Source organism: Vicugna pacos, chromosome 22 (assembly GCF_048564905.1).
Source record: "Vicugna pacos chromosome 22, VicPac4, whole genome shotgun sequence".
NCBI lineage: Eukaryota > Metazoa > Chordata > Mammalia > Artiodactyla > Camelidae > Vicugna > Vicugna pacos.
In genome coordinates this window covers 15,378,221-15,392,071 of record NC_133008.1, presented here as the reverse complement: position 1 = coordinate 15,392,071, position 13,851 = coordinate 15,378,221, and the positions used below count along the sequence as shown (strand labels likewise).

Genomic DNA, 13,851 nt, shown 5'->3' with positions numbered 1-13,851 from the left:
TTGCGAATTAAATCCTCACCCCACCTGGAAGAAGCTAGCAGCACAAACAATAAATATTTGAAGTGGTGCCCATGGTAAGTCTTGTAAGTATCTTATGGGAAACACAATATTTTGGTATTTCCCAACCTGGTGCTGTTAACAAGAATCATCCCTGGTTTGCGTTTGTTAATCAGCTTGATGAGCAGTTTCTATGTCGAGCTTCCCAAACTGTGTTGGCCAGTTTCCAAATCAGATGCATAAATCACCCACTGCCCTGTCTTCAAGCTGCTCACCACCCTCTAGAATATCAGGAAGAGTTTCCTTTGAATGAGTGAATCTGTGCCAGTGGATTGCCTGGACTGGTACTTCATAGGGGTGGGTCTAATGTGACACCATAATGTGTCACAATATTATGACACAGTTATGACCAGCCTTAATGTCAAGGAGTAATAATATTTTGACCAATATCATTTTTTTTTTCGGTCGGATGCTCCTTATATAAGGGTGTTCCCTCAAGGAGTTATTTATAGGTCTTGAGCCCCCAAAGTACCAACCTAAGCACTCTATTTCAAGAACCAAAGAGTAACTTATGGCTCAGTTCCACTGGGATCTGCTATCCAAAAAAAAAAAAAAAAGCATGAGTGTGCTGGCAGTTCCTTAACAAAAGACTTTAAGTATGATAGGATTTCCAGAATGTGGACATTTCCGTAGGGTCGACTCCACTATGTAAATGACACCCTGGGTATCACTACAGTCCCATCAACCTGGGACCTAAAGGACCAAGCCTAAACCCTTCTCCCGTTTCTGTGTGTCCCCATGGCAATTTCTCACCAGCTATCTCTTTTTATATTGAGCTCCTTCTATATTCTCAGGTCAGAAATCTACTGTAGAAGTCACCCTGAACTTGACATTTCTAGCAGGTTTACAGTCCTTTTTGAGAAGTGTAAGGGGAAAATAAAGAAGCAGATTGTGAGCCCTGCTTAAGTTCCTAGGGACTCTCTTCAGCAGTTATGTGACTTGGTTGACACTATTAGAAGAATATACTTTGCATTATTTTATTACTGGTATTATTCTATATCTCGAGGTATGTCTATTTCTTATCTCCTAATTACCAGGGCATGGAACTGGGGAGGGAATGTGTCTTTCTCCATAGTCATTACTATTGATTTACTTGTAAATGGCCAGCCCACCTAATCAAGCAAGAAAGATCTGCCGTAGGAAGGAAGAAATGTATTCTTGGCCTTAAAAACTAGAAGAAAACACAAACAGCCAATATTTGCATAGCAGCTTCTTGTGCCTTCATGAACAACAAAAGGAGACTTCTACTGCAAGAATCCAGGTTTTTAAAAATGCCTAAGGAGATAATTAGATACGTAGGTGTGTTTGGAACAGTGGGATAACAGGGAGTCGTCGCTGAAAAAACACCCAGGATGTGAATGTATGTAGTCAGCTACCAATGGCAAAAACTATCTATATATTGCTCCCTATCCATGCAAGAAATAATATATACATGCACACAGATACAGACACATCCAGAAGAGAAGAATGGAATATTCTGCAACAGATTGCTAACAGCGGAGCAGGGCAGTGCCTGGTTGTGTATTTTTTAATGTTTTTATAGCAGGCCTATATACTACTGGTTATGTAACCAAAACACAATGACAACTGTTGAATGCTTTGGAAATGCAGTGTAACTTTTTCTTCTTTTGGCTGGTTTGCACTTCGTGATTACTTTGTAGTCAACATTTACTGTTTTATAGCTCTTTTTTTTAAAAAAAAAGGTTATTTTATAAATACCAGCAAAAATTTTTTACTGAAGTACAGTCAGTTACATTGTGTCCATTTCTGGTGTACAACCCAATGTCCCAGTCAGGCATATACATACATATATTTGTTTTCATATTCTCCAACAAAATTAAAAAAAAAACATCAATTTCTCTGGATCTCTATCCCTAGGAAATTAGATACTTTCTTATTCCTATCCATTGGTTAATTGGTTGGTCTGGGTCCTCTACCGTGGTTAATACCTTCTTGATTAGCATACACTTGTTTTCTAGAATAAAATCTCAGCCAGTGTCTGTGGAAATCAGCTCCTGAAATGTTCACAGATCTGTCATGTAGGGAAGATCAAGGAATCTTGCTGAAATGATTATGCAAATATTTCTGAGGGCATATGCTCTACCCTTATATGACCCCCCACCCCACACCTCAGGAAAGCATGGGGTCCCCATGGACTCACGTGCAGTAGATCCCCTGTGTCCTAGCATGGAGAATGAACTTTGGAAATATATGATCTTTGACAGAGTGTCCCCCACTCTCCTTGCCATACTCCCTTCTCATCCGCCCCACACCCCCAACTCTCAGAAGGAAGGAGAGACTTGCTATTCATGAAGAACAACTGAAACTTTGCATCCCCACTTAGAAGGAAATCATTCTTGAATTTAACTTATTGATGCAGAAACGATACATCTGAAATATTCCATAGGCCCTCATGCACAGGCAAACCCAAAGGATCGTGTTTAGTAGGCATAAAGATTCAACAGAAAAAGAGTACCCTGGGGGAGGGTATAGCTCAGTGGTAGAGCACATGCTTAGCATGCACGCAGTCCTGGGTTCAATCCCCAGTGCCTCTGTTAATAAAAAAAAAAAAAGAGAGAGAATACCCCCTTCAAAAAATTCAGCAGACCCTCATAAATTATACGAACAGAATATCAAATATTTGGATAATCAGAATTTCATGTTACGAATTTTTTTCCTTTTGCATGTAGGCATATGGCATCTTCTCAGAGCCACCATTTGATTTCCCATGCTTTGCATTTTCTGCCCTCTCTAGAGTGTTACCGTTCCCTCTGTCTGGATTGTTCTACCCCTTGTCCCACTCGGTAAACTGATGCTAATACCTCAAAGATAGGAGAAAATGGCCCCTTTTCTCCTAGAACATTCCCTGATTCCAGTGATAGAAGCAGTTGGTTATTTATCTGTGATCCCATAATATTTTCTGCATACTTCTTTCATAGTTATTTTTTCATTGAATAAATTACACGTGCCTTCTGAATTATAGATTCAGAATTCTGTGAGAGCAGGGACCCTGAATCCTTGTACTTTAAACGTAGTATATTGTAGGCACTCACTGCATGCTTATTGAATGAAAGTTTAATCAGATGACATAGCATCAGGGCATTCTAGCTCTGATGAGAAAAAACAGAGTTCCTCTTCCGTGTGCAAAGGATGTTTCTGCCCTATCAGAATGGCTGCATCATGACACCTTGTAGCTTTTCTGAAATCTCCCAAGAAATTCCACCCTTTGTTGGGAGGGGTGGGAAAGAATGAGAAATAGTTTGAGCTCAAGTCCATTAAACACTTTTTTAATAAGTCCATACAAGGTATTCAGCCTTTGCTTTGATAGCCATATAAAATCAGTCTTCTGACAAATTTCATATTGCCTCTTTTTTTATTTAGATAAACTTCACTAATTAAAGTGTCCAGTGAAAGTCTGACAATTTGGAGGTCTGAGAATTAGGAAGCGATCTGGAATGATGTAATGTGGCGGTGGTGTGCAGTAATTGGAAATATATTCATCTTAGATAAGAAAGGTCATTGTCTTCCAGCGTCCCTGCCTCATTTGGAAGTTAAAATGGACTGGAAGTGTTCCTGCACTAGGCATGCGTGGTGTTTGGTTGAATACCCTGCCCCTCCCTTGCTGCCGGTTGGAAGAAGGTATTGGAGAAAAAGAGTGGAGCCAAGAACCAGGCATGGACTCCATATTCAGAATCCCAGTTCTGTACCTAATTTACTGTTAATTTAGCTGAATTTCCTCATCTGAGTCTCGATTTCATCTTTAAAGTGGAGCTATGATAATACTTTAGATTTTGTTTAGAGGATTAAATAAAATTACGCATGCAAACATCTTATAATAGTGTCTGGCACATACTAAGCCACCGGAATTCAAACCCCTATCTGTCTGTCTAGCTGTATAAATGGAGAAAGTGATTTAACTTTTCCGAATTTCATTCTTTTCTTTCACCATGCACTTTGTGGTACTTAACACGTGCCCAGTGTTGGTGACTGTTCACTCAGGGACTGAAATTACTTACGTATGAAAACCGTCTCTCTTGCGCTCATTACAATGAGCTGCTGTCAGCTTTTCATACCCTTGTCTCTCCTTATTGTGTGTTTGTAGAAGCATCTTAGCCCAGTATTGGTTGCCCTTTGCCACTAACAGCTGTCTTTAGGCTCTTTGAAATTCTGCATTATACATTCCCAGATAGTTTTTCCTTTAATTTAAGTTTATTTAAGAACTGTGGGAGTGGTTGGAGCAGCACAATTAAAAATAAGAGAAAGAGTTCTCTAACAGTCCACTTTCCATCTGTTTCTAATAATGCTAAAGACAGTATCGGTAAGAAAACTTTGACTTGGCTCATTTCATGGGGAGAACCTTATCTCTTCTTCATGTGGGCTTATATACAGTAGGCGTTGGTAACTGAATGAGTAAGTGACGTGTACATCTTTTTTTCAATTTTATGTCACACTTAGGTGGAAAAAAGGCATATCAGTCAGAAATAGTTTGTTTAATCACTGTCCCCTGGCCTTCTGAGTCAAATTCTTGGTCCTGCTGCAGACCGACGACTCTCAAGTCCCTGTTCTGGTTTTCACGTTTATGAATAAGGTAGTTGGGACATGATCTGCAGGAGTTTCTTTAAGCCCTTGAGCAAACTGTAGTCCTATGATTTTAAGTAATGCTGCAATAACTGGAATCCACTCCCCCGTTTCTTGGTTTAGTATCATCTCTTCTTCGTTACATCCAAATGTGTTCACCTTTTGCACTTAAAGGAACCTCTGTGTCCTTCATGGAGTACCCACCATGTATCTTAAGCCCAGAGCATCAGAACACATGGAGTCAACACAGAGGGAGAGCTGGAATGGGTGGCACTTTTGATAGGAAGAACTTCTAAAACCTTGAAAGCAGTGACTTTCCATGTAAAACCATATAAAGAATTGATTGGATTCTGATGATTAGTTCAGAACTAAGTGACTTGTAAAATCTTATAAAATCACACACACACACACACACACAAACCCCACTGATTTCAAGTTAAATTTTCCAAATTCTGTAATATATTCTCTTAGCCTTTCTAAATTCTAAACTGTCTGTTGTGATGACAGAAAACAGAAGTGACAGAGGTTACAGCATTCACGGGTCCTCAGGAGACCCCATACCAAGATGTTTGAAGTTGACAAGTCGACTAGACAAGAAAGGAATGGCTGGTCTTCCAAAATTAAATGACTTGGAGGTGCAGTGTTGTACGCAGTTTTGTATAGCCTTTACTTCAAAGCAGTGCTCCTCAGGTACGACTGCAGAACGGACTGCTACCGATCCACCATCAGGTATGGAGAGACAATGAGAACGTTCGAGACTTTTAGAGCCACTGGACATGGCCAGGATATCCATTTTCCTTGCAGTTCATTTTCTTCTTATATTTAATGCCTCTGACAGAATGGAAACTTAAAAAAGAAATCAGTTGTTTGCACGGATAATTTGATAAACACTGTTCCACGTGTAATAATTAAACATAAATAAACAAAAGAATAAGGCAGAAAACTAGGAAGGGCTGCCCAAGAGTTTGTAGGTAAATAATCTGTGTGCATGGGTGGCACCCTTTGTGTGGCTCTGACTGTCCGCTCAGGCCCTGAGCTTAGTACTTAACTCCCCACGATGGTGCCTTTCAGTCCTGGAGGAACTCTGCCCAGGGGGTGCTCTGGAGGGCCTTCCCTTTTGGCCCGAAGTGGATTTTCTCCCCAAATGGCAGTTATCCGAAGAAAGCCCTGATTTAAGTTTTCGCTCCCCTGGCATCGATCCGTGTGGCCAAAATGGGCCTGTGATCTGTGAACAGAGTTCCCTCCAAGTCCTGTGAGCACGGAGCCATCGGTCGCCTGGCTCAAGAGTCCCATTCAGGTGGAGGCTGGCGCACAGCGCCGCGGAGTTTAGGAAATTGACAGATTTATAGCCCTGTTGCTGCCCGGCTGTGCGGGGTGGGGAGCGGGGGACACTCGGTTCCTCTCTTACCAGCAAGCCGACTTCGACGTCTGTTTGCTGTTTGCCTCAGATGTGAGCACGGCTGGCGATGCACGTCACAAATGGAAGTAATATCATTTGAAGTAGTCCCGCTGGAAGCCCGGCAGCAATCTAACTGCATTAACTTCTCCGTCTGAGAGCAGAAGGCTGAAGAGAGTGCAGGCTCGACTGAAGTGAAGGAAAAGCAGAGCCGCCATACCCAGGTCCGTGACGGCGGGGAGCATGGGAGCCTGGAGAGGTTCCACTTGCTGCCTTCCCATAAATGACACCAGAGTATTGCAGGACAGCTAATATTGCGTTTACAGACCTTGTTAAACATGAGAAGTAGTGCAGCCGTGGCTTCCTTCGTCTTTGAGGGGTTTCTGGTGGTATACTTCCCCTCCTGCCTCTTGGAGCCCTGGATGATGGCTGCCTTTGCCCAAAAATACCCTGTATGTCTTTCTACCGGTGATTTTAAAGCTCGAGGCAAGAATGACAGGTTTCCTTTATATTGTTTTCAGAGACTACCATTTTTTATGAGAAAACAGATTAAGGTTCAAATCAAAGCCTTTTTTTTTAAATTTTACTTCATTATAGTAAATAATGGCCCAACAAGTTATCTTGTAATGGGCATTAGAACTCTGGCCCTCCTCTCCCTGTCCTTGAACCTCAGTAAACCATTACTAAACCCAGCACTGTTTTTTTACATCCTCGCTGATGCTAGAAGTTAGGCCACACTTCCTGGGTAGAGCGGGAGAGAGTACCTCTCTCAACATCATTTATTTCTTCAGCACATGTTTACTTGGAATTTTCTCCAAATGCAGCTGCCTGGAGTGGCCTGTGGGGTCTTGTTCAATCTCATGGCCACATTATGGGATAGGAGCTAATTTTAGCCCCATTTGCAGGTGAGGAGACTGAATATTTTAAAAAGTAAATGACTTGCCTAAGATCTCAGGACCAAAATAGTTGTTCTTTGTCACTATAAGACACTTACAGTTTTATTATTAGGTAAGACGTGAAAATACAGTAAAAACTAATTAAAATTGAAATATGTGTGTGTGTATACACCCTATAAAGTACAGTAAATAATCTATCTAGATGATGCAATGAAGGTAAGACATGGGGGACCATGGTCACCAACTTTCACAAGATATTTGTCCTGTAGGAAGATAAATATATATCTAATAAATGAGTGTGCAAACTAGAATATGATGTGAGATGAACTGTGGAGCCTTCCTCCTAAACTTAAAAGTTCTGTAACTTCTGAGTAGGATGATCAAAGAAGTCCTCCCAAAGGAGGTAAAATATGAGTAGAAAGTTGAAAAACCTTGAGTGTTTGAGATGGGAAAGGACAGGGTTCCAGGAGACAGGACAGGGAAGCAGAAAAATGGAAATATTCCAAGAAGATATGGCTTGGGTGAAACAATGTCCTTGAAAGGGATTAATACCGGTAAAAGAAAACAGTAGACTGGGGTCAGAAAATGGAAAAACTGGAAAAACCAGCCAATACACTTGGGAAGGATGAAGATTCCTGCACTTGCAGGTACCATGTTCATTGTGGTTTTAGGAAGATCTTTCACAGACTGGAGTATAATGAATTGTGGTAGAAGTTTGGGGGTGATACTGCTGGCAAAGAAGCTGGCCACGTAGCCATCGCTTGTGTACAGCACAGAGGTAAAATGGCACGGAGGGAAATGCATAGTGATGGGAAAAAAGATCAGATGTGCAATACACATGGGGGGTAAAATTAAAAAAAAAGAAAAAAGAAAAACCTGACAGCATGGCTTAGGAGTCACACACACATCTTTGAATTAGGTTCAAAAGCCACTCTGTCACTTGCCAGACTGGTGGTCTTAGACGAGCTCCTGAACCTCTCAGAGGCACCAGGAGCAACTGGTTTGAGGTTTAAGCCTTATTGAGTCACTGAGCATGTCCCTAAGGAAGGACACATCTGGAGCATGACTGGGTGGTCAGACCAGCATAACAATTCAGGGCTTAAATGACCAAAGATGTCACCCCACTAGCGGTGTCAAACTATTGATAAAAACAATTCATTTATTTACTCGTTGTCAAATGAGGACTCCATAGACTTCTTATAGATCTAATTTTTTCAAAGGCCAAGAATACTCTCGGGAGACTGTGATGTAGTACTTCACTGGATAAAGAGAAAAATAAAATGGGTGTTCCAGGTGAGGGCGCTGGTGTGAGCAAGACTTGGAGACGGCAGTGTTCCCTGTGCATTTCAGAGAGCAAGAAAACCACTCTGAGGGAAAGCAAGAAGAGAAAAATCGCCAAAGGCGGGTTGGGCCAGATTAAAAATGCCTTTGAATTTGCAGATTTAGCAAATAAAAGTATAGGATATCCAGTTCAATTTGAATTTCACCTAAACAACACATAATTTTTCAGCATGGTATGATCCAAGCAAAATCATTGTTTAGGTGAAATTCAAATTGAACTGGGTGTCCTGTGTTTTATCTGGCAGCCCTACGTGGATGGAAAGGCCATGTAAAGGCGGTTGGACTTAATTTTCAGTGAGAACCATTTGAAGCCTATTTGAGCAATGGGGTGACAGGATGGAACAATTTTTAGAAAGATTAATTTTGTGTGCAGGATCGAGGAGGAGAGACTGAGAATAAGGATGGTAGCTGTGGGTGGTCTAGGAATAATACAGGGAAGAGCTGATGAGATGTCCCCTTCCGCCCGCCCGCCCTCCAACATGCTTCCACCCTGCGCTGACACTCCTACTGTTCCTTATTCCTCATGCCATATGCACCTTTGCAGAACACCTGACGCCTGAACAAGAGTCCCTGGAACCCAGCATTTTCCGTGTCTTAAGGATAAAATTTCTCCTTCATGTGATTCCTTTTTTTTTTTTTCTTATTTTGAGCAATTAGAAGCATGCTGTTAGCATGGTTGTTCTAGGTTAAGCGAAATCACCATTTCTCTGTGATGAAAGAGCTGTCTTTTTGTTTTCAAGGAAATAGATAGAACTTCTGAAATCAGAATTCAGGTGACTTTGCCGTCTCCTTTCTCTGCTTGTTCCAGTGCCTGCTAGATGTGCCTTTTCAGAAGGTTCCAGTGAGGAGCCCACAGGCACAACATCAGCTATGGACCATTCTGAGGAAGGATGCCCTGCTCATTTGACACAGGCCTCTCTGTGGCTCATGTCAGTGGGTAGAGTTACTCAGGCTCCCCCTTTGGCCCCTTCTTCATGCAACCTCTAAGGGTTGACATGACTACCAGGAGCTAGGGGCATCAGGGCCTGAGAGACACACAGAAGCCTAGCAGAGCTGGCCATGGTCATGATGCCTGGAGGAAGCCCCAACTCTGCTTAAAGAACAGCCAAAGTCGTAAGTGAGCAAACAGACAACAAGGTCCTACTGCATAGCCCAGGGAACTATATCCAGTACCTTGTAATGGCCTATAATGAAAAAGAATATGAAAAGGAATTTATATGTTTAACTGAATCACTATGCTGTACACCAGAAATCAACACAACATTTGAAACTGACTCTACTTCACCTAAAAACAAAACAAAACAAAACAAAAAAAGCAGTAAGTGAGCAAACAATGCCAAGAGGCTACAAAACACGAGGATGCTCACTGAAGGTGAATGCATGAGAATCAGAGCTCAGGAACAAGAGGCAATTTACCCAAGAGGCTTATAAACTCAACCCACTTGTGGTTGAGAAGTTTGGCCAGAGGGAGAGTGGGGCTGAAATCTAGCTCCTGATCTCCCTGCCAGGCAGCTTTTTCCAGCACAGTCTGCATTCATCAGGAGGGGACACCTTTTTCTTATCAGCGTATGGGTGCCGTTTCGGCTAATGATGGGACTGGACAGAGTAAGGTCTGCATCCTGACTAGTTGTCAGACCACGTGGTCTGATACTTGCCCATCCTGAGCCTAAGTCCCTTCACCTGCAAAGTGGAATAATAACAGTGCCTACCTAGGCTCATTTTGAGGGGTAATAGGATAGATGTGCTAAAAAATGTGTCTCACGATGACTAGAACATAGTTGCAAATAAATAATAACCACTACCACCAAAAAAACTCTAAAAACAGCAGCACATACTGTCTGTACAAAGCTATTTAGGAATCATGTAAAAGGCCTTGGAGGCAGATTTAACTTTACCTCATAAAGATCATTCATCAGCAACCTTTTTCTATAAAGGGCCAAATAGTAAATATTTAAGGCTTTGTGAACCATGATGTCTCTGTCATGCTGCCTTCTTTTTTTTTAAACAACCATTTAAAAATGGAAAAACCATTCTTAGCTTATGAGTCATACAAAAACAACCTTCAGAGTAGAATTGGTTCATGGGACTCTTCTTGATGACTCCTGATAATAAAAAAGAATGCAATAAGATTGGAAATTTGGGATACCTGCAATTTTAGGAGTCAGACAACAGACAGACAGAGCTCATAAGCTACTTGTCCTAAGATCTCAGGCAGCCCTGATAGGTGGTGAGAGTCTAGACTGTCAGTTGTCTCTTTGGCTCAAAATCAGATGCTCAGCCCCAACATGATGGTCAGCATGCTGTGTGCGCTCAGTAAATACTTTTGAGGGATGGAGATGATTTAATGTTTTTTTTTGATCTGGATTTCTTAATCTATAAATTGCAAAGAAGGGTTGTCAGGAACAAAGGAGATACTGTATAAGATGTGTGTATTAAAGTGCCAGCCCCATAATGATGATCATCTCAGCATCATTGTGTTCCAATGTCACCTTTGTCAACATGTGCTTAGCTATCATCTCAAATTATTGTATCAATAGTCAGCATCTGATATAAAAGGAGAGATGAAAAGTTCTGAGGAGAGATTGACTTAAAGTGGGGAAACATTAGCTTTATCCATCAGGAAGAGGATATTTATCTCTGAGTGATGGTCATTTCTTTTTTCTTAAAATAAAACAAAATAAGACCTGGAGAAAAGGCCACTGCTTTCTACCCCTGACACTGAGTGTGGACACGTGTAAGACTTTGCTGGCTCCCATGATCTTGGTCCTCTTCCTGAGTGTGTTGCTAAGATTAAAGTTGTAGGTGACCCCTGGGAAAAGGTGCTGTTACAATCCAGGTGCGCATCATTAGCGTGGAATGTATGAGGATGAAGCTCGCACACCACATGGAGCCTTTACTTAGGAACGGGGCACACTTGGATGTCAGGCATTTCACACTATGACATTCCTCTTCGATTCGCAGAAAAATAAGTGGCAATAACCAAGCCATGGTATCTGAGCTCTAAAACGAGCAGTCACCTTACACTTTAAGGGAGGAAGAAAACTTTTCAAGTGTTGCAGAATGTAAGATGCCATAGGATAATGGAAAGTTTCCCATTAGGATTCAGTACTGATAGTCCAAACCTGTCAGTCTACATCTCAGTTGCCTCTCCAGTAAAATGGGACAATTGGACCCACCTACCTGGTGGTGGAGATGTCTTGCAGATTGCTTCCAGGTGAATACCCATGAATCTCTGGTGAACCTTTAAGACCCCAAATACCTTAGGTAAATGAAAACCAAATTTGAGAACACACATAGAGCTGGGAAGGCCATTTTAAATAACTGAGACACATTTATCCTCCACTTTTGAAATGAGGGTCAGAATTCAGCTGGAGCTACAAGTCTCATCAAATACTTTGAACTTGCTGCAATTTTAAATAAGCTCATTTGAACAAAGAACAGAATGTCGTTCATTTTCCAAGTTCGGCCAGCCTGCCTGCTGGATTGACTGGTGATGTCTTGATTGGGTATGATTCCCCTTGACTTATTTCTCTGTTGTTGGTAATTAAAAGCTGTCTGGTTTTATTCTCATTTAATGATAAGTGAAGGGGTGGTGTCTGCCAGACTTTCCCCGTTCGCTTGTTGTTTGCAGCAGTGCAGAGCCTCGGGATCACCATGAATTTTAAGCTGAAGATGCTGGTAACTGAGGATCAGTGCAGATAGTGTATTGGTGTTTTGCATCTGGCAGCTGAGAAACAATCTCAGAGCCAACTGGAAAACAATCCCCAGGGTAAATGGATAAATTGGCCTGGGTGACCTTATCCTCCCATCCCAGCTTTAAAAAACAGACACTTCTGTGAGTAGGTGGGAAGTACCATCTACCAAGGGCAGTTTCCACAGTTCTCCGGGGCTAGTGCAAGTGCCTGACTTTACACTGAAGGGACAAGTCATACGTTGTCTTCAAAGCAGAAGACGAAACAATAGTTAGCCCCTCTCTGGTCCCCGTATGTGTTGTTCTGGTTCTTAAAGCTTTCCCTTCATTATGGTTTTAATCATCTTGATCAGCGTTATTGTAATCACAAAATGTCAGCCTAAAAAGACGATCACCTCATCGTCATTATGTTTCAATGTCACCTTTGTCAACTTGTGCTTAGCTATCATCTCAAATTACTGTATCAATGCTGTAATTAGATGTAATTTGTGATATGACCAGCATTCACAGGTGAGTGGTTTTTCAAAAAAAAAAAAATCCCACACCAACTGAAATAGTTTATTATTATAGGTCTTTCCTTTCAGAAACAAATATGTTTAATGTGGGCCCTCCCTGGAGAAATATTTCGTATCAAAATGTTACATTTTATGAACACAACATGAATTAATATTTATGACTTGAATATGATAGCCTATGTGTGTGAGCTTGAAGCACTAAAAACTCTATCCCATTCTTTATAATTTTTTTTTTACTAAGATGGCATATGGAGGTTTTTTTAGGACTGTCCTCATGCATACAATTACTGAAATTCAAATTACTCTCTTTTACCAGTCAAATTCCTTATTGAAATTGACCATTATGTAATGATTTCTATTATTTCATTACACAGAATCATAGGTTTCAGATTTTTTTTTCCCATTCTATTAAGTTCTCCTTTAAACCAAGATAAGATTAAGGTGTAAGAGAGGAAGAAAAGTGATCATTTGGAGAAAGGTTTTGTACCTTCCCTTATAGGAAGAAGTCTAGGCTGAAAAGTAGGACTGGTTGATCGAGCATAAAAGTGATTCACGAAATATGACATCTCTTTAACACTGAGGGGAAAAAATGCTTTCCTTCATTGAGTGCTTTCTTCCATATGCAAAATATTGACACATCCCTATTATATCAAACAAAAGCCTTCGTTCAGAGAGAGAATTTTATAGAGCAGCTGGTATCATGTGATCTTATTAATATTTATGAAATATGATAATAATATGGAAAAGGGGGACCTGGAATACAGCCCTATCTTTCTAGACCCTATTCATTTCAGCTTCAAAATGTTTTTTCATTTCACACATCAGACGCTAATTAGCAAATATCTAATTAGTGTTAGAAGATTAATCGCTCTTGGGAGTTGTCGAGGCTTTGAGCTTTCATGCATGCAAAACCAGTGCCACTTTAGGTGCGTTTTTAAGGTACAGTAACTTTAAATGATTCAACTTTTATTTTTCTTTGAAAAATTTTAAATTACAGCAATGGAGTAAATTTAGGCTCAAGTAGAAAGAGATCGAGGAAGATACAATTGGAAAGATAAAAATGACACCATCGAGAGCCACATTTCCAATCCAATCACCAAATATTAGCAAGAGCCTGCTCTGTGTTAGAAGCGAGAAACCTAGCCCCGGAACTCCAGATCCTTAGGAAATTAAAAGAGGGGTTTGCAAACGAAGGCTGTGGGGCCAGATTCAGCCAGCCACAGTATTTTTTTGTCTGACTATAAACTGGAACATGGTTGAAAAAAAAGCGTGATATTTCATGATACATGAAAATTAAATGAAATTCAAATTTCAGTGTCCATAATTTTTTTTTTATTGGAACACAGCCATACTTACTCGTTTATGTACTGTCTGCGG

The 13,851-nt window shown here is 40.9% G+C and overlaps 1 protein-coding gene and 1 long non-coding RNA gene across 8 annotated transcripts in view; one reads left to right on the top strand and one right to left on the bottom strand.

The window, feature by feature from the left end:
* LOC140688428 (uncharacterized) overlaps positions 1-314 on the bottom strand; it is an 89,452-nt gene extending 89,138 nt beyond the window's left edge. For all 5 annotated transcript variants that reach the window (XR_012063119.1, XR_012063117.1, XR_012063118.1 and 2 more), the window contains exon 1: positions 127-314. This is a non-coding gene — a long non-coding RNA (uncharacterized lncRNA). The remainder of the gene's footprint in view (positions 1-126) is intronic.
* LOC140688427 (teneurin-2-like) overlaps positions 1-13,851 on the top strand; it is a 595,904-nt gene that overhangs the window by 558,541 nt on the left and 23,512 nt on the right. The window lies entirely within an intron of this gene.